We start from the raw sequence: 26,792 nt of genomic DNA, 5'->3' as shown, positions 1-26,792 counted from the left end.
CTTCCATCACGTGGACTGGGATATGTTTCGTATTGCGTCAGATAACAACATTGACGAATACGCTGATTCGGTGTGCGAGTTCATTAGAACGTGCGTTGAAGATGTCGTTCCCATAGCAACGATTAAAACATTCCCTAACCAGAAACCGTGGATTGATGGCAGCATTCGTGTGAAACTGAAAGCGCGAACCACTGCTTTTAATCAGGGCAAGGTGTCTGGTAACATGACCGAATACAAACAGTGCAGCTATTCCCTCCGCAAGGCTATCAAACAAGCTAAGCGCCAGTACAGAGACAAAGTAGAATCTCAATTCAACGGCTCAGACACAAGAGGCATGTGGCAGGGTCTACAGTCAATCACGGACTACAGGAAGAAATCCAGCCCAGTCACGGACCAGGATGTCTTGCTCCCAGGCAGACTAACTAACTTTTTTGCCCGCTTTGAGGACAATACTGTGCCACTGACACGGCCTGCAACGAAAACATGCGGTCTCTCCTTCACTGCAGCCGAGGTGAGTAAGACATTTAAACGTGTTAACCCTCGCAAGGCTGCAGGCCCAGACGGTATCCCCAGCCGCGCCCTCAGAGCATGCGCAGACCAGCTGGCCGGTGTGTTTACGGACATATTCAATCAATCCCTATACCAGTCTGCTGTTCCCACATGCTTCAAGAGGGCCACCATTGTTCCTGTTCCCAAGAAAGCTAAGGTAACTGAGCTAAACGACTACCGCCCCGTAGCACTCACATCCGTCATCATGAAGTGCTTTGAGAGACTAGTCAAGGACCATATCACCTCCACCCTACCTGACACCCTTGACCCACTCCAATTTGCTTACCGCCCAAATAGGTCCACAGACGATGCAATCTCAACCACACTGCACACTGCCCTAACCCATCTGGACAAGAGGAATACCTATGTGAGAATGCTGTTCATCGACTACAGCTCGGCATTCAACACCATAGTACCCTCCAAGCTCGTCATCAAGCTCGAGACCCTGGGTCTCAACCCCGCCCTGTGCAACTGGGTACTGGACTTCCTGACGGGCCGCCCCCAGGTGGTGAGGGTAGGCAACAACATCTCCACCCCTCTGATCCTCAACACTGGGGCCCCACAAGGGTGCGTTCTGAGCCCTCTCCTGTACTCCCTGTTTACCCACGACTGCGTGGCCACGCACGCCTCCAACTCAATCATCAAGTTTGCGGACGACACAACAGTGGTAGGCTTGATTACCAACAACGACGAGACGGCCTACAGGGAGGAGGTGAGGGCTCTCGGAGTGTGGTGTCAGGAAAATAACCTCACACTCAACGTCAACAAAACTAAGGAGATGATTGTGGACTTCAGGAAACAGCAGAGGGAACACCCCCCTATCCACATCGATGGAACAGTAGTGGAGAGGGTAGCAAGTTTTAAGTTCCTTGGCATACACATCACAGACAAACTGAATTGGTCCACTCACACAGACAGCATCGTGAAGAAGGCGCAGCAGCGCCTCTTCAACCTCAGGAGGCTGAAGAAATTCGGCTTGTCACCAAAAGCACTCACAAACTTCTACAGATGCACAATCGAGAGTATCCTGGCGGGGTGTATCACCGCCTGGTATGGCAACTGCACCGGCAACGGCTATCCAGAGGGTAGTGAGGTCTGCACAACGCATCACCGGGGGCAAACTACCTGCCCTCCAGGACACCTACACCACCCGATGCTACAGGAAGGCCATAAAGATCATCAAGGACATCAACCACCCGAGCCACTGCCTGTTCACCCCGCTGTCATCCAGAAGGCGAGGTCAGTACAGGTGCATCAAAGCTGGGACCGAGAGACTGAAAAACAGCTTCTATCTCAAGGCCATCAGACTGTTAAACAGCCACCACTAACATTGAGTGGCTACTGCCAACACACTGTCAATGACACTGACTCAACTTTAATAATGGGAATTGATGGGAAATTATGTAAATATATCACTAGCCACTTTAAACAATGCTACCTTATATAATGTTACTTACCCTACATTATTCATCTCATATGCATATGTATATACTGTACTCTATATCATCGACTGCATCCTTATGTAATACATGTATCACTAGCCACTTTAACTATGCCACTTGGTTTACATACTCATCTCATATGTATATACTGTACTCAATATCATCTACTGTATCTTGCCTATGCCGCTCTGTACCATCACTCATTCATATATCCTTATGTGCATGTTCTTTATCCCCTTACACTGTGTATAAGACAGTCGTTTTTTTGGAATTGTTAGTTAGATTACTTGTTCGTTATTACTGCATTGTCGGAACTAGAAGCACAAGCATTTCGCTACACTCGCATTAACATCTGCTAACCATGTGTATGTGACAAATAAAATTTGATTTGATATAGGGAATAGGGCTCTGGTCAACAGCCGTGCCATATATAGGGAATAGGGCTCTGGTCAACAGCCGTGCCCTATATATAGGGAATAGGGCTCTGGTCAACAGCCGTGCCATATATAGGGAATAGGGCTCTGGTCAACAGCCGTGCCCTATATATAGGGAATAGGGCTCTGGTCAGAAGTAGTGCACTATATATGGAATAGGGCTCTGGTCAACAGTTGTGCCCTATTTAGGGAATAGGGCTCTGGTCAACAGCCGTGCCCTATATATAGGGAATAGGGCTCTGGTCAGAAGTAGTGCCCTATATAGGGAATAGGGCCCTGGTCAGAATTAGTGCCCTATATAGGGAACAGGGCTCTGGTCAACAGTCGTGCCATATATAGGGAATAGGGCTCTGGCCAACAGTCGTGCCCTATATAGGGAATAGGGCTCTGGTCAACAGTCGTGCCCTATATAGGGAATAGGGCTCTGGTCAACAGTCGTGCCCTATATAGGGAATAGGGCTCTGGTCAACAGCCGTGCCCTATATAGGGAATAGGGCTCTGGTCAACAGTCGTGCCCTATATAGGGAATAGGGCTCTGGTCTAAAGTACCTCAGAGCCAATATGTGTGTTGGATGTTCCTAAAAGCCCGTACTCAGGAGGGTGTGAAAAGCTTAACACCTGATTACAAAAGAGGAAAGACAATGAGGCGGAAATAAAAGATAAGAGAAGCAATATGATAAAAATACAACACCGGTATGAGGTGGAGATGTTAAATATTTAACATGACCCCCTAGCATAACAGGGTCAGAGAGCAGGAGAACTGGTGCCTATTGCATAACGAGGCCTGTACCCTCTACAACATCTGCTAACATTAGTTACATGAATAAGGAACAGCTGCTACATACCAACAGAAGAAGGATATCATCTTTTAAAAACATTGTTTGGTCAACAAACAAAAACCGAAGCCAGTGACACTTGTGTGAACCATTGGGTTGAATGCTACGAAGCTAGGCTACATATTCAACATTAAAACAGTGTCTGTGGTAACATGAACTCTGTTGTTTAGAAATATGACAACTGTAAACCATTGGGTTGAATGCTACGAAGCTAGGCTACATATTCAACATTAAAACAGTGTCTGTGGTAACATGAACTCTGTTGTTTAGAAATATGACAACTGTAAACCATTGGGTTGAATGCTACGAAGCTAGGCTACATATTCAACATTAAAACAGTGTCTGTGGTAACATGAACTCTGTTGTTTAGAAATATGACAACTGAATCTTAACTGGGTCATGATAAACTGACATCTCAATCACATTATTTTTCCTCTACCAACTGTGTTTCACGCACACACACACACACACACACACACACACACACACACACATTTTATTGAAGCTGCAGAGTTAAGACAACCCATCACTCGGATAGCGTTGCTTTAAATTCACACACACACACACACGAGCAGCCACACTCTCTCCATCAATTCCATTCAAATTGCATCCAAAACAGATACATAATCCTGTTCAAGATCGATCTACACTATATATACAAAAGTATGTGGACACCCCTTCAAATGAGTGGATGCGGCTATTTCAGCCACACCCGTTGCTGACAGGTGCACACACACAGCCATGCAATCTCCATAGACAAACACTGACAGTAGAACGGTCTTAATGCAGCTCTCAGTGACTTTCAACGTGGCGCCGTCATACGATTGACATCTTTCCTGACAAGTCAGTTCGTCAAATTTCTGCGCCGCTAGAGCTTCCCTGGTCAACTGTAAGTGCGTCTAGGAGGCAACAACGGCTCAGCCGCGAAGCGGTAAGCCACACTAGCTTACAAAGACGGGATCTTCTCAGAGAGAAGATCATGTCCGTGGTGAATGTTCTGGATCTGAACCCTGCCTGCAGTTCTGTGTGGAGCTTCAAGTGAACTCTATTCAGTGCAACTCTAGCAACTAGTTCACCGGTGATGCAGAGCCACAGTAGTTACAATCCATTATGTCACCCTTTGTTTTTTGTACAGGGTGACCAATACTGGCAACCCTCATGTCCTGAGGGACAAAACCAGCTCTACAGCACATATACAGGAGATGTTGAAGAATAGCACACTTGACGACTTCAGCTGTGATCCCATCACAAGCCCAGTGCTTTCACCAGCTAGGCTGTTCTTCGATGCGGTCATATATGCCTCTGATGATGCCTGAGTAAGCAGACGATAAGAGGTCATTGCAGAGCTGCAGTCAATAGCACAGTGTCTTGAGGTTTGCAGGAATTTCTTCCACGCCACTCTTGAGGGGGGATGTAGGATCTAGCTGTTTGGGGCTACATTTTGAAGTTGGTGAGGGCCTTTTACTACCAGGATGGGTTTCAGATGAATTGGCTTCAAGCCAGTCGCTGGACTCTCAGCTTTTAGACAAAAGCTTTCCTGAAAAAAACAAAAGCTTTGGATGAGGATCGGACGTAGATCGTCCCTGCTGGGTAGAGGTGGGTTGGATGATGTCTCGTAGATCGTCCCTGCTGGGTAGAGGTGGGTTGGATGATGTCTCGTAGATCGTCCCTGCTGGGTAGAGGTGGGTTGGATGATGTCTCGTAGATCATCCCTGCTGGGTAGAGGTGGGTTGGATGATGTCTCGTAGATCGTCCCTGCTGGGTAGAGGTGGGTTGGTCAAGGATTCCTCTAGAGCACAGGGGAAGGCTGCAGTTTATTGCTGGGTCAGCTGATTCGCTGCTGTCGATGCTCTTTTTCGGTTCGACTCTGGGTATCTTGTGTTTCTGTAGAATCTACAGCACACGAGGGAGTCAGCGCAGTTGGGTAGTCACAGCGCAGTACTGCAGGTTCGAAGGGTTCCACAAGATCGGCTCGTCGTGTAAGGATCAGATCCAGCTGGTGCCATTGACCTGGTCGTGGGAGACCAGTGGGCTCCAGGATAAGTTGTGGTTTGGTCTGGAAGTACGAGTGATGCGTAGGTCGTGCAGAACGAGGAGATGCTGCCCGTTTTTTTCCGTTTATCTTGTTAATCCCACGAGTCGTGGTCTACGCCGACTCTTCAAGTCGCCAAGCAGGTAGAAGTGTTCTTATTTAGGGATGTCTACGGTCGCCTTACCCAACCGGGCTGACGCTCAGCCTTAAACCACCTGTCTTTTGCTTCTTGAAGGGATCGGAGTTTTGGGGGCGTACACAATCACGAGGTGGACAGGCTCCACCCGTGTTCAGACACAGGGCTAGGATTCTCTCCGAGACGTCGGTGGGTGGTACTACTGCTCCGGACAGCAAAACCTAATCCATAGTTCCAGAAAAAGGTGTAGTCCTTTTCCTCCCAGGGAGCCAGACGAGTAGAGTTGGGTTTTACGGTGGAAAATGCGGATTTGTCGTTTCTTGAGTTGGTTGTTTATGGCGGTGGTCTTGCAGGTATCTCTTCATTCCTTGTAGATTGTCAGGCATCTCTACTACCACTGTGGAAGGGGCTGGTGCTCATCTCCACGCCAATTGAGAAAGTGCTTTATAAACAGATAACTGCTTAACCTCCCTGTGTTGTATCTACACAGCACAACAAGCAGGGGCAAGGTGTATGGAGGCTCTGTGTTGCCCAGGCAACAGGGCCCCCCCTCCCGGCCTCCTAATCCAAACCAATCATTGATTCAGACCCATAAACATTCCAATGTCCGTGAAGAGAAGCAAAATGGCCATCTGCATCTTAGTCCAGTCCTATATTATTCATGTCAATACAATGGCCATCTGCATGTTACTCCAGTCCTATATTATTCATGTCAATACAATGAACAAGAAAAGGACAACGGGAACGCATTTCATTAAACTGTTGAGAGGAAGGAGAGAGAAAGAGGTGGTAATAGGAACGTCACATCGCACAGCATTATGGGGGAATATTATCAACAAGGTAATGCGCCATACTACTAATAATAATAAATAAATAAAGGTCAAATATATGTCAACATTTAAATCAAATTTACTCGCCTATCAATTGTAACTTTGCAGGCCACATGTCCAGCATTGCGTGTCCTCTCCCAGCGTCATGGTTTGAACAGGGCGCCCAAATCCCAGCCCACATAATACCGTAATGCAGCCCACACTCCAACAGATTACTGACGCTCAAATCCATTTATTTACCCAGGAGACATTATGGCCCTTCCTGTTTTTTTGCTGATGTGCGGTAGCCTATAATCTATCATATGTAGCCTATTGGATAACGGGACAATTCTGGCCTTCACATACAATGTATTTAATGTAGGGCTCGTCAGGCTCAAGTAGCATCAGGTTTGAATGTTCATGCTAATCGAAGCTATAATCAAATCCAGACATTTAAATGATTTATAACGACACTTCCTGTTTTTGTGGGGAAAGTATTATATTCTCGGGAACATTTGTAAAATATGAAACTCTGACAGAGGTAGACATGTGTTTACACACTACACACACTCTACACACACACACACACACTCTACACACACACTCTATCTACACACACTCTACCTACACACACTCTACCTACACACACTCTACCTACACACACTCTACCTACACACACTCTACCTACACACACTCTACCTACACACACTCTACCTACACACACTCTACCTACACACTCTACACACACTCTACACACACAGTCTGGGATGGAGGGATAGATCGATGGATGTGTTTTCATGTCTGGGATGAGGGGACATGGGGATAGAGAAGAGGGGGATAGAGAGTAGGGGGGATGGGGCAGAGAAGCAAGACGGGGATTGAAAGAGAGATAGCGAATTAAACAGACTAGAGGAGGGAGGAAGAGAGAGGGAGGAAGAGAGAGGGAGGAAGAGAGAGGGAGGAAGAGGTAGGGAAGGATAAAGGGAAAGTGCTAGATGGTGAGATATGGAACAGCGTAATCTACCTGGTCTGCGATGGTGCGGCCCAGTTTATCCATCCTGGATCCAGCCTCAGCAATCTTCTTAGCAGCACTGATGACATCAGAGGTATTCTTCAACGGACCTTTACCCCTGGGAACACAGGACACACACACATCAGTCTGCTGTTCACACACACACACATCAGTCTGCTGTTCACACACACACACATCAGTCTGCTGTTCACACACACACACACACACACCAGTCTGCTGTTCACACACACACACACACCAGTCTGCTGTTCACACACACACACCAGTCTGCTGTTCACACACACACACCAGTCTGCTGTTCACACACACACCAGTCTGCTGTTCACACACACACACCAGTCTGCTGTTCACACACACACACCAGTCTGCTGTTCACACACACACACCAGTCTGCTGTTCACACACACACACCAGTCTGCTGTTCACACACACACACCAGTCTGCTGTTCACACACACACACCAGTCTGCTGTTCACACACACACACCAGTCTGCTGTTCACACACACACACCAGTCTGCTGTTCACACACACACACCAGTCTGCTGTTCACACACACACACCAGTCTGCTGTTCACACACACACACCAGTCTGCTGTTCACACACACACATCAGTCTGCTGTTCACACACACACACACACACACACACACACCTCTTCAACGGACCTCTACCCCTGGGAAGACAAGATCCACATCAACCTGCTGTTCATACACAGTACACACACCTTTCATACACTGACTACATCCATACACACCTCTTCAACAGACCTTTACCCGTGGGAACACATGATACACACACACACGATACAGTCCATCCACTCTCATCTAATATTCAGCAGCATCTCATCATGCAGTCTATTTCTGAAGAATGTATATGTTCTCTCTCTCTGACAGATGGATATGGGGATGTGTGTTATGGTATACACACAGCACATCATGGGAAACTTTGCCCTATATCGTGCACCACATATCGTGCACCACATATCGTGCACCACATATCGTACACCACATATCGTACACCACATATCGTACACCACATATCGTACACCACATATCGTACACCACATACCGTACACCACATACCGTACACCACATACCGTACACCACATATCGTACACCACATATCGTACACCACATACCGTACACCACATATCGTACACCACATATCGTACACCACATATCGTGCACCACATATCGTGCACTACATTTGACCAGGACCCAAAAGTAGTGCACTAGGAAAAAGGGCACCACTCAGGATGCAGATTCCTCTAATGACTAGTGCCTGTTAAAGCTGGATTTAAATGGATCCCAAACCTTTAGCCTGTTAACACATTTTACAGTTACATTTCCATTACATTTAACGAAAATTAACTAAATGTTACGAAAATGTCATCTACATATACCCCAAAAGTAATTATTTATAATTAGAGTCCATAAACAACAACTAGTAATGCTGCGTACTTTAAGGTTACAATCTCTCTGGTTACTGATACTTCTACTCACTTCAGAGGACACGACCTCAGGTATAAATGACAATTAAATACCATATCTAATGAATTTCCTATTCAATTAAATACCATATCTAATGAATTTCCTATTCAATTAAATACCATATCTAATGAATTTCCTATTCAATTAAATACCATATCTAATGAATTTCCTATTCAATTAAATACCATATCTAATGAATTTCCTATTCAATTAAATACCATATCTAATGAATTTCCTATTCAACAAAACTATGAATACGGCCTGAAATGACATGTTTTTCTAAATATAGCATCATCAATGTATTAAACATCTAAATATAATATTACACCTCCCTTATAACTGTAAAACATGTATATTTAGTGTTAGAGAAAACGCCTGCCCCCCCCCCCCCCTTACGGCAAATGACACTCAAGTCTTGAGAAAAAAACTATATTGCAGTTAGCCATGACAGTCGTTACAATAGACGGCCTGTTACCATGACAGTCGTTACAATAGAAGGCCTGTTACCACGACAGCCGTTGCAATAGAACGCGTGTTTCCACGACAGCCGTTACAATAGAACGCCTGTTTCCACGGCAGCCTTTACAATAGAACGCTTGTTTCCACGACAGCCTTTACAATAGAACGCTTGTTTCCACGACAGCCTTTAAAATAGAATGATTGTGACCACGACAGCCTTTATAATAGAATGACTGTTACCATGACATCCTTTATAATAGAATGACTGTTACCATGACAGCCTTTATAATATAATGACTGTTACCATGACATCCTTTATAATAGAATGATTCTTACCATGACAGCCTTTATAATAGAATGACTGTTACCATGACATCCTTTATAATAGAATGATTGTTACCATGACAGCCGTTATAATAGAATGACTGTTACCATGACATCCTTTATAATAGAATGACTGTTACCATGACAGCCTTTATAATAGAATGACTGTTACCATGACAGCCTTTATAATAGAATGACTGTTACCATGACAGCCTTTATAATAGAATGATTGTTACCATTACAGCCTTTATAATAGAATGACTGTTACCATGACAACCTTTATAATAGAATGACTGTTACCATGACAGCCTTTATAATAGAATGACTGTTACCATGACAGCATTTACAATATGATGATTGTTACCATGACAGCCTTTATAATAGAATGATTGTTACCATGACAGCCTTTATAATAGAACGACTGTTACCATGACAGCCTTTATAATAGAATGACTGTTACCATGACAGCCTTTATAATAGAATGACTGTTACCATGACAGCCTTTATAATAGAATGATTGTTACCATGACAGCCTTTATAATAGAATGACTGTTACCGTGACAGCCTTTATAATAGAATGACTGTTACCATGACAGCCTTTATAATAGAATGACTGTTACCGTGACAGCCTTTATAATAGAATGACTGTTACCATGACAGCCTTTATAATAGAATGATTGTTACCATGAGAGCCTTTATAATAGAATGACTGTTACCATGACAGCCTTTATAATAGAATGATTGTTACCATGACAGCCTTTATAATAGAATGATTGTTACCATGACAGCCTTTATAATAGAATGATTGTTACCATGACAGCCTTTATAATAGAATGATTGTTACCATGACAGCCTTTATAATAGAATGACTGTTACCATGACAGCCTTTATAATAGAATGATTGTTACCATGACAGCCTTTATAATAGAATGATTGTTACCATGACAGCCTTTATAATAGAATGATTGTTACCATGACAGCCTTTATAATAGAATGATTGTTACCATGACAGCCTTTATAATAGAATGATTGTTACCATGACAGCCTTTATAATAGAATGATTGTTACCATGACAGCCTTTATAATAGAATGACTGTTACCATGACAGCCTTTATAATAGAATGATTGTTACCATGACAGCCTTTATAATAGAATGACTGTTACCATGACAACCTTTATAATAGAATGACTGTTACCATGACAGCCTTTATAATAGAATGATTGTTACCATGACAGCCTTTATAATAGAATGACTGTTACCATGACAGCCTTTATAATAGAATGACTGTTACCATGACAGCCTTTATAATAGAATGATTGTTACCATGACAGCCTTTATAATAGAATGATTGTTACCATGACAGCCTTTATAATAGAATGATTGTTACCATGACAGCCTTTATAATAGAATGATTGTTACCATGAGAGCCTTTATAATAGAATGACTGTTACCATGACAGCCTTTATAATAGAATGATTGTTACCATGACAGCCTTTATAATAGAATGATTGTTACCATGACAGCCTTTATAATAGAATGATTGTTACCATGACAGCCTTTATAATAGAATGATTGTTACCATGACAGCCTTTATAATAGAATGACTGTTACCATGACAGCCTTTATAATAGAATGATTGTTACCATGACAGCCTTTATAATAGAATGATTGTTACCATGACAGCCTTTATAATAGAATGATTGTTACCATGACAGCCTTTATAATAGAATGATTGTTACCATGACAGCCTTTATAATAGAATGATTGTTACCATGACAGCCTTTATAATAGAATGATTGTTACCATGACAGCCTTTATAATAGAATGACTGTTACCATGACAGCCTTTATAATAGAATGATTGTTACCATGACAGCCTTTATAATAGAATGACTGTTACCATGACAACCTTTATAATAGAATGACTGTTACCATGACAGCCTTTATAATAGAATGATTGTTACCATGACAGCCTTTATAATAGAATGACTGTTACCATGACAGCCTTTATAATAGAATGACTGTTACCATGACAGCCTTTATAATAGAATGATTGTTACCATGACAGCCTTTATAATAGAATGATTGTTACCATGACAGCCTTTATAATAGAATGATTGTTACCATGACAGCCTTTATAATAGAATGACTGTTACCATGACATCCTTTATAATAGAATGACTGTTACCATGACAGCCTTTATAATAGAATGATTGTTACCATGACAGCCTTTATAATAGAATGACTGTTACCATGACAGCCTTTATAATAGAATGACTGTTACCATGACAGCCTTTATAATAGAATGATTGTTACCATGACAGCCTTTATAATAGAATGATTGTTACCATGACAGCCTTTATAATAGAATGATTGTTACCATGACAGCCTTTATAATAGAATGACTGTTACCATGACATCCTTTATAATAGAATGACTGTTACCATGACAGCCTTTATAATAGAATGATTGTTACCATGACAGCCTTTATAATAGAATGATTGTTACCATGACAGCCTTTATAATAGAATGATTGTTACCATGACAGCCTTTATAATAGAATGACTGTTACCATGACATCCTTTATAATAGAATGACTGTTACCATGACAGCCTTTATAATAGAATGATTGTTACCATGACATCCTTTATAATATAACTCTTATATAAATATAAAAATTAATATTTGCACAAAACATCTTAAAGTAGAAATAGAATGAAACAAACAGGCCTTCTATTGTTGCTCTGTTATAGTGGCCACTATAGTAGACCTCCATCAAGTGCACAAGGCGTCCACTGAGTAACACATGTAATATTACCCCCTCTCTCACACACACAACCAAAGCAATACATTTGGTCAGCACTGCACATTGTACACTTTCTGCCTGTGGACGTCTGTTCTACAATGTGACAGCAGAGCCTGATACCACTTTCTGCCTGTGGACGTCTGTTCTACAATGTGACAGCAGAGCATGATACCACTTTCTGCCTGTGGACGTCTGTTCTACAATGTGACAGCAGAGCATGATACCACTTTCTGCCTGTGGACGTCTGTTCTACAATGTGACAGCAGAGCCTGATACCACTTTCTGCCTGTGGACATCTGTTCTACAATGTGACAGCAGAGCCTGATACCACTTTCTGCCTGTGGACGTCTGTTCTACAATGTGACAGCAGAGCATGATACCACTTTCTGCCTGTGGACATCTGTTCTACAATGTGACAGCAGAGCATGATACCACTTTCTGCCTGTGGACGTCTGTTCTACAATGTGACAGCAGAGCCTGATACCACTTTCTGCCTGTGGACATCTGTTCTACAATGTGACAGCAGAGCATGATACCACTTTCTGCCTGTGGACGTCTGTTCTACAATGTGACAGCAGAGCATGATACCACTTTCTGCCTGTGGACGTCTGTTCTACAATGTGACAGCAGAGCCTGATACCACTTTCTGCCTGTGGACGTCTGTTCTACAATGTGACAGCAGAGCATGATACCACTTTCTGCCTGTGGACGTCTGTTCTACAATGTGACAGCAGAGCCTGATACCACTTTCTGCCTGTGGACATCTGTTCTACAATGTGACAGCAGAGCCTGATACCACTTTCTGCCTGTGGACGTCTGTTCTACAATGTGACAGCAGAGCATGATACCACTTTCTGCCTGTGGACGTCTGTTCTACAATGTGACAGCAGAGCATGATACCACTTTCTGCCTGTGGACGTCTGTTCTACAATGTGACAGCAGAGCATGATACCACTTTCTGCCTGTGGACGTCTGTTCTACAATGTGACAGCAGAGCATGATACCACTTTCTGCCTGTGGACGTCTGTTCTACAATGTGACAGCAGAGCCTGATACCACTTTCTGCCTGTGGACGTCTGTTCTACAATGTGACAGCAGAGCCTGATACCACTTTCTGCCTGTGGACGTCTGTTCTACAATGTGACAGCAGAGCATGATACCACTTTCTGCCTGTGGACGTCTGTTCTACAATGTGACAGCAGAGCCTGATACCACTTTCTGCCTGTGGACATCTGTTCTACAATGTGACAGCAGAGCATGATACCACTTTCTGCCTGTGGACATCTGTTCTACAATGTGTCAGCAGAGCATGATACCACTTTCTGCCTGTGGACGTCTGTTCTACAATGTGACAGCAGAGCATGATACCACTTTCTGCCTGTGGACGTCTGTTCTACAATGTGACAGCAGAGCATGATACCACTTTCTGTCTGTGGACGTCTGTTCTACAATGTGACAGCAGAGCATGATACCACTTTCTGCCTGTGGACGTCTGTTCTACAATGTGACAGCAGAGCCTGATACCACTTTCTGCCTGTGGACGTCTGTTCTACAATGTGACAGCAGAGCCTGATACCACTTTCTGCCTGTGGACGTCTGTTCTACAATGTGACAGCAGAGCATGATACCACTTTCTGCCTGTGGACGTCTGTTCTACAATGTGACAGCAGAGCCTGATACCACTTTCTGCCTGTGGACGTCTGTTCTACAATGTGACAGCAGAGCCTGATACCACTTTCTGCCTGTGGAAGTCTGTTCTACAATGTGACAGCAGAGCATGATACCACTTTCTGCCTGTGGACGTCTGTTCTACAATGTGACAGCAGAGCATGATACCACTTTCTGCCTGTGGACATCTGTTCTACAATGTGACAGCAGAGCCTGATACCACTTTCTGCCTGTGGACGTCTGTTCTACAATGTGACAGCAGAGCATGATACCACTTTCTGCCTGTGGACATCTGTTCTACAATGTGACAGCAGAGCATGATACCACTTTCTGCCTGTGGACATCTGTTCTACAATGTGACAGCAGAGCATGATACCACTTTCTGCCTGTGGACGTCTGTTCTACAATGTGACAGCAGAGCATGATACCATCTGATGTTGTTACTAAGGTTAGCTCATCTGATGTTGTTACTAAGGTTAGCTCATCTGATGTTGTAACGTTAGCTAGCAGTTTTGTCTGACTTCATAAGCCAGCTAATTTTAACACCATAAACTCAAATATTTGATCAGTTAAGTTGGCTGATGTTGCTCAACATTTCTCTGGCTAGCTAACGGGAGAATTCGATCCAGCAGGATACTCAACTCGAACAATACTTCCACTACACTTCCTCACCCACCTCAAACTTTACAAATGCCAGTTGTTTTTCGGTTATAGCTCATGAAGTGGGGCTTCATCACCTTCTCACCCCCCACCCCGGTCTCCGTGGTCAGGCGTCTCACCACCCCCACCCCGGTCTCCGTGGTCAGGCGTCTCACCCCCCCCGACCCCGGTCTCCGTGGTCAGGCGTCTCACCCCCCCCCACCCCGGTCTTCGTGGTCAGGCGTCTCACCACCCCCACCCCGGTCTCCGTGGTCAGGCGTCTCACCACCCCCACCCCGGTCTCCGTGGTCAGGCGTCTCACCACCCCCACCCCGGTCTCCGTGGTCAGGCGTCTCACCCCCCCCGACCCCGGTCTCCGTGGTCAGGCGTCTCACCCCCCCCCACCCCGGTCTTCGTGGTCAGGCGTCTCACCCCCCCCCACCCCGGTCTTCGTGGTCAGGCGTCTCACCCCCCCCGACCCCGGTCTCCGTGGTCAGGCGTCTCACCCCCCCCGACCCCGGTCTCCGTGGTCAGGCGTCTCACCCCCCCCCACCCCGGTCTCCGTGGTCAGGCGTCTCACCACCCCCACCCCGGTCTCCGTGGTCAGGCGTCTCACCACCCCCACCCCGGTCTCCGTGGTCAGGCGTCTCACACACCCCCCCCCCCCCCCGGTCAGGCGTCTCACCTCACCCCCCCCGATCTCCGTGGTCAGGCGTCTCACCTCCACCCCGGTCTCCGTGGTCAGGCGTCTCACCTCACCCCCCGGTCTCCGTGGTCAGGGGTCTCACCCCGGCCCACCCCGGTCTCCGTGGTCAGGCGTCTCACCTCCCCCCCGATCTCCGTGGTCAGGAGTCTCACCTCCCCCCCCCGGTCTCCGTGGTCAGGAGTCTCACCTCCCCCCCCCGGTCTCCGTGGTCAGGCGTCTCACCTCCCCCCGGTCTCCGTGGTCAGGCGTCTCACCTCCCCCCCGGTCTCCGTGGTCAGGAGTCTCACCTCCCCCCCCCGGTCTCCGTGGTCAGGCGTCTCACCTCCCCCCCGGTCTCCGTGGTCAGGCGTCTCACCTCCCCCCCGGTCTCCGTGGTCAGGCGTCTCACCTCCCCCCCGGTCTCCGTGGTCAGGCGTCTCACCTCCCCCCCGGTCTCCGTGGTCAGGCGTCTCACCTCCCCCCCCCCGGTCTCCGTGGTCAGGCGTCTCACCCCCCTCACCCCGGTCTCCGTGGTCAGGCGTCTCACCCCGGCCCACCCCGGTCTCCGTGGTCAGGCGTCTCACCTCCCCCCCGGTCTCCGTGGTCAGGCGTCTCACCTCACCCCCCCCGATCTCCGTGGTCAGGCGTCTCACCTCCACCCCGGTCTCCGTGGTCAGGCGTCTCACCTCACCCCCCGGTCTCCGTGGTCAGGCGTCTCACCTCCACCCCGGTCTCCGTGGTCAGGCGTCTCACCTCACCCCCCGGTCTCCGTGGTCAGGCGTCTCACCTCACCCCCCGGTCTCCGTGGTCAGGGGTCTCACCCTGGCCCACCCCGGTCAGGCGTCTCACCTCCCCCCCGATCTCCGTGGTCAGGCGTCTCACCTCACCCCCCGATCTCCGTGGTCAGGCGTCTCACACCCCCCCCCCCCCCCGGTCTCCGTGGTCAGGCGTCTCACACCACCATATTCAGACACTGGGCCAGTCATCACCTCCACATTCAGACACTGGGCCAGTCATCACCTCCACATTCAGACACTGGGCCAGTCAACACCTCTACCACCATATTCAGACACTGGGCTAGTCAACACCTCTACCACCATATTCAGACACTGGGCTAGTCATGACCACCATATTCAGACACTGGGCTAGTCAACACCTCTACCACCATATTCAGACACTGGGCTAGTCAACACCTCTACCACCATATTCAGACACTGGGCTAGTCAACACCTCTACCACCATATTCAGACACTGGGCCAGTCAACACATCCACATTCAGACACTGGGCCAGTCATCACCTCCACATTCAGACACTGGGCCAGTCATCACCTCCACATTCAGACACTGGGCCAGTCATCACCTCTACCACCATATTCAGACCCAGCACACTAAGACAAGCCTGTAATTACAAGGTGCTGGTTTAGCTGGAAGTGGGGATTGTTTATGATACTGGAATAGTTGTGTGTGTGTGTGTACGGGTACTGTGATGAATGCCGTACTGGGTAGGTGACGGACAGATGGGAAAGGCGCGCGGGTTCAACCGTTGGGTGCAACCACCCACACACACACACCGTGACCGCAGGACCCTCCACACCCACACATATATATATATATATGACTCACCACCTGGATTCTGTCTTATGAGAACACATTTTTTAGATTTTTGTATAAAAGTAGAGACTCGGAGCTACAAAATGGTATATTATACACTGTAGAACAATGGGAAAGTAATTCTGCTTTGAAAGTTGATGAACTTGTAAACTCACTTTTGAGAAAATCACCTTTGAATGTTTTGGTATCTGGTGAAGAGCTCTTCTTTGTCTACTCCCATTCAGCATCGTTCACACCCCCTGAAGCTTTAGCCCCACCCACTCAGCATCGTTCACACCCCCTGAAGCTTTAGTCCCAACCATTCAGCATTGTTCACACCCCCCTGAAGCTTTAGTTCCACCCATTCAGCATCGTTCACACCCCCTGAAGCTTTAGCCCCACCCACTCAGCATCGTTCACACCCCCTGAAGCTTTAGTCCCAACCATTCAGCATTGTTCACACCCCCCTGAAGCTTTAGTCCCACCCATTCAGCATCGTTCACACCCCCTGAAGCTTTAGCCCCACCCATTCAGCATCGTTCACACCCCCTGAAGCTTTAGCCCCACCCATTCAGCATCGTTCACACCCCCTGAAGCTTTAGTTCCACCCATTCAGCATCGTTCACACCCCCTGAAGCTTTAGCCCCACCCATTCAGCATCGTTCACACCCCCTGAAGCTTTAGTTCCACCCATTCAGCATCGTTCACACCCCCTGAAGCTTTAGCCCCACCCACTCAGCATCGTTCACACCCCCTGAAGCTTTAGTCCCAACCATTCAGCATTGTTCACACCCCCCTGAAGCTTTAGTTCCACCCATTCAGCATCGTTCACACCCCCTGAAGCTTTAGCCCCACCCACTCAGCATCGTTCACACCCCCTGAAGCTTTAGTCCCAACCATTCAGCATTGTTCACACCCCCCTGAAGCTTTAGTCCCACCCATTCAGCATCGTTCACACCCCCTGAAGCTTTAGCCCCACCCATTCAGCATCGTTCACACCCCCTGAAGCTTTAGTTCCACCCATTCAGCATCGTTCACACCCCCTGAAGCTTTAGACCCACCCATTCAGCATCGTTCACACCCCCTGAAGCTTTAGTTCCACCCATTCAGCATCGTTCACACCCCCTGAAGCTTTAGCCCCACCCATTCAGCATCGTTCACACCCCCTGAAGCTTTAGTTCCACCCATTCAGCATCGTTCACACCCCCTGAAGCTTTAGTCCCACCCATTCAGCATCGTTCACACCCCCTGAAGCTTTAGCCCCACCCATTCAGCATCGTTCACGCCCCCTGAAGCTTTAGCCCCACCCATCTCTTTAAACAACAATGAACAGTGCTGGGAGCTAACCAACCAGGTTCAATGTTAGCTAGCTAACATCAGGCTCTAACTAGAAAACGTCTCTGGGATACGAAGAGCCAGCTAAAGTTAGCTAGCTAGGTAAATAAAGTCTCAGATCACACGTCATGTAACGCTAGCTAACCAGTCTGCCAGCTGACGTTAGCTAGCTAGCTAAAAGTACACTTTAGCTTTAATTGAAACCACTGTCAAAATTAGAAACATGTTATATCTGAAAACCTGTATACATCAACATGCATGATGGACATGTCTCCCTGTCAGGAACAACATGCCACGGTTGCCCTTAGTTTGAAGATGTAATCCTGAGACAGGTGTTTCCTCCATCTCTTTAGTGATCATACTCTAATTCCACTGATTTCAAAAGTCAGTCCTGCAGAAAGCAGAGCAACTCTTATGCAGCTCCACAACACAACACATTTAGTTTTAAAGCAGTGTTAGATAGGATTGCCTAGACAACCTGACATGCTCAAATAGACAGAAGCCTTCTATATGGCCGACCAATCCAAACTCATCTCTCGGCATGTCCAGCCCACTCATTATCTCAGCCAATCATGGCTAGCGGGTAGGTTGCTTTCTTTTTCAGTGGCTTAACCAACAAGACTCGTAATTTAACTAAATGTATACACATGTATAAATGGCATACAGGTTTGTTATTAGAGCACATGAAAGGTCACGTTCGAGAAAGCATTCTGCCCAACAACAAAAAAACTGCATTTTGATGAAAAAATATTTTTTTTTACATTCAAAACGTTTCTCCTGTGAAGTCGTGACTTGCAACACACGCCTCGTTTCCTGAATCGGGTCACATCTGTCACATGCATCCGGGCTACACATGTCTTACTCATTACAAGCTGCTGGTAGTGTACGATACAGGGGCCATACGGTGGGTAGTGCACTATATAAGGGATAGGGTTCTGTTTGGGAGGTAGCCATATGCAGCAGGGTGGGTGGCACCACCTAGGCAGTAGCAGTCAAACACCAGGCTGTGTAGAGAGAGCTAGGATGGCAGACATACTAGAAAAAGGCCCAAATCAATTTCCTACTGACTGATTTAACATTGCTGGCGCGTTCTGTCTGAAGACAAGGTTGAGAGTCAATCATTTGGGCGTGGACTAAAGTAGCTCTCTCTCTCTCTCTGCTGCAGGTGACACGGTGTAGGAACCATTACACAGAGACCTCAGTCACTCACACACTTTCCTAGTCTGGGAAATATTTACACACGAGTGGAGATTCATTCTGACAACAATTCCTCAGATCTATCTGAACGTTCACCTATTGAAATATCTACAAGACATGATTGGTGGGTTTGGTTCAAATTCAATCCCTTTCCACTGTATAAAGACTAGAAAGAGACTGTGCCAAGCCCTTAAAATGGTTAAAATGTCATCTCCATCTTCAAGAAGACCCTTTAATACCACTTCTTAAACATGTGCATCTCCATCAGAACAGATGTGTTTTGTTTTGAATCACTACATATGCATGTATGTTTTAATGGCTGGGCTAGCGTAGCAGGCTAGGGGAAGTGAGAGCAGCGCTTCATTTGCATGTATTACCATTACATTAGCATGCAGTACAATGGGTCTGGGAGGGGAAACCGCTGTCCGGCAGGATGTTCTCCTGATACTTCAGGGGGTCGCGGATGAGAAGTGGTAAAGACGCAAGTTGATTGAAGCTGGACGATTCTAGGCATTTGCCTCAGCAGCCTGACCTGAAGGAAGGGAGTAGGGGTTGGATGGATGGAGGAAGGAGGGAGTAGAGGGTTGGATGGATGGAGGAAGGAGGGTGTAGAGGGTTGGATGGATGGAGGAAGGAGGGAGTAGAGGGTTGGATGGACGGAGGAAGGAGGGAGTAGAGGGATGAAGGAAGGAGGGAGTAGAGGGATGGAGGAAGGAGGGAGTAGAGGGTTGGATGGATGGAGGAAGGAGGGAGTAGAGGGTTGGATGGATGGAGGAAGGAGGGAGTAGAGGGTTGGATGGATGGAGGATGGAGGAAGGAGGGAGTAGTGGGTTGGATGGATGGAGGAAGGAGGGAGTAGAGGGATGGAGGAAGGAGGGAGTAGAGGGTTGGATGGATGGAGGGAGTAGAGGGTTGGATGGATGGATGAAGGAGGGAGTAGAGGGTTGGATGGACGGAGGAAGGAGGGAGTAGAGGGATGGATGGACGGAGGGAGCAGGGAGAAGGGGGCTGGATGGACGGAGGGAGCAGGGAGAAGGGGGCTGGATGGACGGAGCGAGCAGGGAGAAGAGGGATGGATGGACGGAGCGAGCAGGGAGAAGGGGGCTGGATGGACGGAGCGAGCAGGGAGAAGGGGGGTGGATGGACGGAGCAAGCAGGGAGAAGGGGCTGGATGGACGGAGCAAGCAGGGAGAAGGGGGCTGGATGGACGGAGCAAGCAGGGAGAAGGGGGCTGGATGGACGGAGCAAGCAGGGAGAAGGGGGCTGGATGGACGGAGCAAGCAGGGAGAAGGGGGCTGGATAGACGGAGCAAGCAGGGAGAAGGGGGCTGGATGGATGGTGGAAGCAGGGAGAAGGGGGCTGGATGGAAGCTGGAAGCAGGGAGAAGGGGGCTGGATGGATGGAGGAAGGCAAACTAAGTGTTTTCATGTTCAATATCATGGTGTTGTGCTCAGGACAATGCCTTGCCTTGTGCTGACAAAGTGACGACAGCGTCAGGGGAGATCTGACTGGAGAATCTAGACATTTCATTGACAACTCCTTTACAGAGATGGAAAGGCAGAGAGACCGAGAGCTTTGGTTCCAGGCACAATGTCTCCTGAATGAGTCCCTTTAAATGCATAGAGGAAGATGTATGTGCGCACACACACAGACACACACACACACACACCTCTTCCCGCAAGCAGAAGACGACACACCTACCCACTCTCTCTCTCACACACACACACACACAGAGAGAAATATATTCTCTCAAACACACAGCCCCCTCCCAACACGCATGTTTTACTGAGCAGATGGCTGGCCATGGCACTCCGGTGATGAGCCACAGAGCCTAAGGTCTTGTCTATCTGTCACATTTACTACAGGCCAGTTACAGGCCTTGACCGGCCAGACAGATACCAACTTACTACAGGCCTCGACCGGCCAGACAGATACCAACTTACTACAGGCCTCGACCGGCCAGACAGATACCAACTTACTACAGGCCTCGACCGGCCAGACAGATACCAACTTACGACAGGCCTCGACCGGCCAGACAGATACCAACTTACGACAGGCCTCGACCGGCCAGACAGATACCAACTTACTACAGGCCACGACCGGCCAGACAGATACCAACTTACTACAGGCCTCGACTGGCCAGACAGATACCAACTTACTACAGTCCAGTTACAGGCCTCGACTGGCCAGACAGATACCAACCTCCAGTACCCCCCAGCTCCTCCAGTACCCCCCTGCTCCTCCAGTGCCCCCCTGCTCCTCCAGTACCCCCTGCTCCTCCAGTACCCCCCTGCTCCTCCAGTACCCCCCAGCCCACCCTGCTCCTCCAGTACCCCCCTGCTCCTCCAGTACCCCCCTGCTCCTCCAGTACCCCCAGCTCCTCCAGTACCCCCCAGCTCCTCCAGTACCCCCCTGCTCCTCCAGTACCCCCCTGCTCCTCCAGTACCCCCCTGCTCCTCCAGTACCCCCCAGCTCCTCCAGTACCCCCCAGCCCACCCTGCTCCTCCAGTACCCCCCAGCTCCTCCAGTACCCCCCAGCTCCTCCAGTACCCCCCAGCCCACTCATCTCCTCCAGTACCCCCCAGCTCCTCCAGTACCCCCCAGCCCACCCATCTCCTCCAGTACCCCCCCAGCCCACCCATCTCCTCCAGTACCCCCCAGCCCACCCATCTCCTCCAGTACCCCCCAGCTCCTCCAGTACCCCCTGCTCCTCCAGTACCCCCCAGCTCCTCCAGTACCCCCCAGCTCCTCCAGTACCCCCCAGCTCCTCCAGTACCCCCCCAGCTCCTCCAGCTCCTCCAGTACCCCCCAGCCCAGCCTGCTCCTCCAGTACCCCCCAGATCCTCCAGTACCCCCCAGCCCACTCATCTCCTCCAGTACCCCCCAGCTCCTCCAGTAACCCCCATCTCCTCCAGTACCCTCCAGCACCCCCCAGCTCCTCCAGTACCCCCCAGCCCACCCATCTCCTCCAGTACCCCCCAGCTCCTCCAGTACCCCCCCAGCTCCTCCAGTACCCCCCCATCTCCTCCAGTACCCCCCATCTCCTCCAGTACCCCCCATCTCCTCCAGCTCCTCCAGTACCCCCCTGCTCCTCCAGCTCCTCCAGTACCCCCCTGCTCCTCCAGCTCCTCCAGTACCCCCAATATCCTCCAGTACCCCCCAGCCCAGCCTGCTCCTCCAGTACCCCCCAGCCCACTCATCTCCTCCAGTACCCCCCAGCTCCTCCAGTAACCCCCATCTCCTCCAGTACCCTCCAGCACCCCCCAGCTCCTCCAGTACCCCCCAGCCCACCCATCTCCTCCAGTACCCCCCAGCCCACCCATCTCCTCCAGTACCCCCCAGCTCCTCCAGTACCCCCCATCTCCTCCAGTAACCCTCCAGCTCCTCCAGTACCCTCCAGTACCCCCCATCTCCTCCAGTAACCCTCCAGCTCCTCCAGTACCCCCCTGCTCCTCCAGCTCCCCCCAGCTCCTCCAGTACCCCCCATCTCCTCCAGTACCCTCCAGCTCCTCCAGTACCCCCCAGCTCCTCCAGTACCCCCCAGCCCAGCCTGCTCCTCCAGTACTCCGAACAGTAAACATTTTGTTGTAACCCCCCCCCCCGCACCCCTCTGCTCTGCCCCCCCCTCCATACCTGGTGAAGTCCGTCATCTCCATCATGATCATACACATCTGTTTGGCCAGGACGATGATGTCGTTGCCGGAGTCGTCCCACTTGGACACCTCAGCGTCCAGCTTGCTCTTCTCTTCCTGGAAACTGGCCACCTGCTCAGCGATCTTAGCCTTCTGCTCCTGGGGCAGCTGGGCCATGATAGCCTGGTAGAGGAGGAGAGGGGAAAAACAGTACACTGAGCTGTTATAGCCTGGTAGAGGAGGAGAGGGTTATAACAGTACACTGAGCTGTTATAGCCTGGTAGAGGAGGAGAGAGGAAAAACAGTACACTGAGCTGTTATAGCCTGGTAGAGGAGGAGAGGGTTATAACAGTACACTGAGCTGTTATAGCCTGGTAGAGGAGGAGAGGGTTATAACAGTACACTGAGCTGTTATAGCCTGGTAGAGGAGGAGAGGGGAAAAACAGTACACTGAGCTGTTATAGCCTGGTAGAGGAGGAGAGGCGAGAGAGAGTACTATGACAGATGAATAAATGACAGTATACTACACAATACCACAACTCCTCACCAGTGAAGCAGCATTTTTGGTTAGCCTTTTATTTAAAATAAATATATATCTGGGGAAGCTGGGCTGTGACAGCCTGGACTAGAGAGCACAGGAAGCTGGGCTGTGACAGCCTGGACTAGAGAGCACAGGGAAGCTGGGCTGTGACAGCCTGGACTAGAGAGCACAGGGAAGCTGGGCTGTGACAGCCTGGACTAGAGATCACAGGGAAGCTGGGCTGTGACAGCCTGGACTAGAGAGCACAGGGAAGCTGGGCTGTGACAGCCTGGACTAGAGAGCACAGGGAAGCTGGGCTGTGACAGCCTGGACTAGAGAGCACAGGGAAGCTGGGCTGTGACAGCCTGGACTAGAGAGCACAGGGAAGCTGGGCTGTGACAGTCTGGACTAGAGAGCACAGGGAAGCTGGGCTGTGACAGCCTGGACTAGAGAGCACAGGGAAGCTGGGCTGTGACAGCCTGGACTAGAGAGCACAGGGAAGCTGGGCTGTGACAGTCTGGACTAGAGAGCACAGGGAGCACAGACAGCAGAGGGGATATAGCAGAGGGGATATAGCAGAGGGGATATAGCAGAGGGGATACAGCAGAGGGGATATAGCAGAGGGGATACAGCAGAGGGGATACAGCAGAGGGGATACAGCAGAGGGGATACAGCAGAGGGGATACAGCAGAGGGGATACAGCAGAGGGGATACAGCAGAGGGGATACAGCAGAGGGGATACAGCAGAGGGGATACAGCAGAGGGGATACAGCAGAGGGGATACAGCAGAGGGGATACAGCAGAGGGGATACAGCAGAGGGGATACAGCAGAGGGGATACAGCAGAGGGGATACAGCAGAGGGGATACAGCAGAGGGGATACAGCAGAGGGGATACAGCAGAGGGGATATAGCAGAGGGGATACAGCAGAGGGGATACAGCAGAGGGGATACAGCAGAGGGGATATAGCAGAGGGGATACAGCAGAGGGGATACAGCAGAGGGGATACAGCAGAGGGGATACAGCAGAGGGGATACAGCAGAGGGGATACAGCAGAGGGGATACAGCAGAGGGGATATAGCAGAGGGGATACAGCAGAGGGGATACAGCAGAGGGGATATAGCAGAGGGGATACAGCAGAGGGGATACAGCAGAGGGGATACAGCAGAGGGGATATAGCAGAGGGGATATAGCAGAGGGGATATAGCAGAGGGGATACAGCAGAGGGGATACAGCAGAGGGGATACAGCAGAGGGGATACAGCAGAGGGGATACAGCAGAGGGGATACAGCAGAGGGGATACAGCAGAGGGGATACAGCAGAGGGGATACAGCAGAGGGGATACAGCAGAGGGGATACAGCAGAGGGGATACAGCAGAGGGGATACAGCAGAGGGGATACAGCAGAGGGGATACAGCAGAGGGGATACAGCAGAGGGGATACAGCAGAGGGGATACAGCAGAGGGGATACAGCAGAGGGGATATAGCAGAGGGGATACAGCAGAGGGGATATAGCAGAGGGGATACAGCAGAGGGGATATAGCCAGAGGGGATACAGCAGAGGGGATACAGCAGAGGGGATACAGCAGAGGGGATATAGCAGAGGGGATAGGCAGCAGAGGGGACTACAGCAGAGGGGATACAGCAGAGGGGATACAGCAGAGGGGATAGCAGAGGGAAACAGCAGAGGGATACCAGCAGAGGGGATACAGCAGAGGGGATACAGCAGAGGGGATACAGCAGAGGGGATAAGCAGAGGGGATACAAGCAGAGGGGATACAGCAGAGGGGATACAGCAGAGGGGATACAGCAGAGGGGATACAGCAGAGGGGATATAGCAGAGGGGATACAGCAAGAGGGGATACAGCAGAGGGGATATAGCAGAGGGGATACAGCAGAGGGGATACAGCAGAGGGGATACAGCAGAGGGGATACAGCAGAGGGGATACAGCAGAAGGGGATACAGCAGAGGGGATACAGCAGAGGGATACTAGCAGAGGGGATACCGGCAGCGGGATACTAGCAGAGGGGATACAGCAGAGGGATACAGCAGAGGGGATAAGGGAGGTACAGCAGAGGGGATACAGCAGAGGGGATACAGCAGAGGTGGATACAGCATGAGGGGATCATAGCAGAGGGATACAGCAGAGGGGATACAGCAGAGGGGATACAGCAGAGGGGATATAGGCAGAGGGGATACAGCAGAGGGGATACAGCAGAGGGATACAGCAGAGGGGATACAGCAGAGGGGATACAGCAGAGGGGATACAGCAGAGGGGATATAGCAGAGGGGATACAGCAGAGGGATACAGCAGAGGGGATATAGCAGAGGGGATACAGCAGAGGGGATACAGCAGAGGGGATACAGCAGAGGGGATACAGCAGAGGGGATACAGCAGAGGGATACAGATAGTTCGACGTGTAATAGGGACGGTTCAGAGCGGATATCGCAGAGGGGATAGGAACAGCAGAGGGGATACAGCAGAGGGGATACAGCAGAGGGATACAGCAGAGGGGATACAGCAGAGGGGATACAGCAGAGGGGATACAGCAGAGGGGATACAGATAGTTCAGACTGTGTAATAGGGACGGTTCAGAGCGGATATAGCAGAGGGGATACAGCAGAGAGGGATACAGCAGAGGGGATACAGCAGAGGGGATACAGCAGAGGGGATACAGCAGAGGGGATACAGCAGAGGGGATACAGCAGAGGGGATACAGATAGTTCAGACTGTGTAATAGGGACGGTTCAGAGCGGATACAGCAGAGGGGATACAGCAGAGGGGATACAGCAGAGGGGATACAGCAGAGGGGATACAGCAGAGGGGATACAGCAGAGGGGATACAGATAGTTCAGACTGTGTAATAGGGACGGTTCAGAGCGGATACAGCAGAGGGGGATACAGCAGAGGGGATACAGCAGAGGGGATACAGATAGTTCAGACTGTGTAATAGGGACGGTTCAGAGCGGATACAGCAGAGGGGATACAGCAGAGGGGATACAGCAGAGGGGATACAGATAGTTCAGACTGTGTAATAGGGACGGTTCAGAGCGGATACAGCAGAGGGGATACAGCAGAGGGGATACAGCAGAGGGGATACAGCAGAGGGGATACAGATAGTTCAGACTGTGTAATAGGGACGGTTCAGAGGGGATACAGCAGAGGGGATACAGCA

At 49.2% G+C, this 26,792-nt stretch overlaps 1 pseudogene across 1 annotated transcript in view; it reads right to left on the bottom strand.

Moving 5' to 3' along the window:
* The window catches only part of LOC109910219 (catenin alpha-1-like), a 248,566-nt pseudogene that overhangs the window by 39,145 nt on the left and 182,629 nt on the right, over positions 1-26,792 (bottom strand). The window contains exons 15-16 of the transcript XR_004204173.1: positions 23,098-23,279; positions 7,263-7,368 (exon numbers count right to left, since the gene is read on the bottom strand). The product of XR_004204173.1 is annotated as a catenin alpha-1-like (transcript). The remainder of the gene's footprint in view (positions 1-7,262; positions 7,369-23,097; positions 23,280-26,792) is intronic.

The sequence above is a fragment of the Oncorhynchus kisutch genome, linkage group LG19 (assembly GCF_002021735.2).
Source record: "Oncorhynchus kisutch isolate 150728-3 linkage group LG19, Okis_V2, whole genome shotgun sequence".
NCBI lineage: Eukaryota > Metazoa > Chordata > Actinopteri > Salmoniformes > Salmonidae > Oncorhynchus > Oncorhynchus kisutch.
This window is presented reverse-complemented; position numbering and strand designations above follow the sequence as displayed.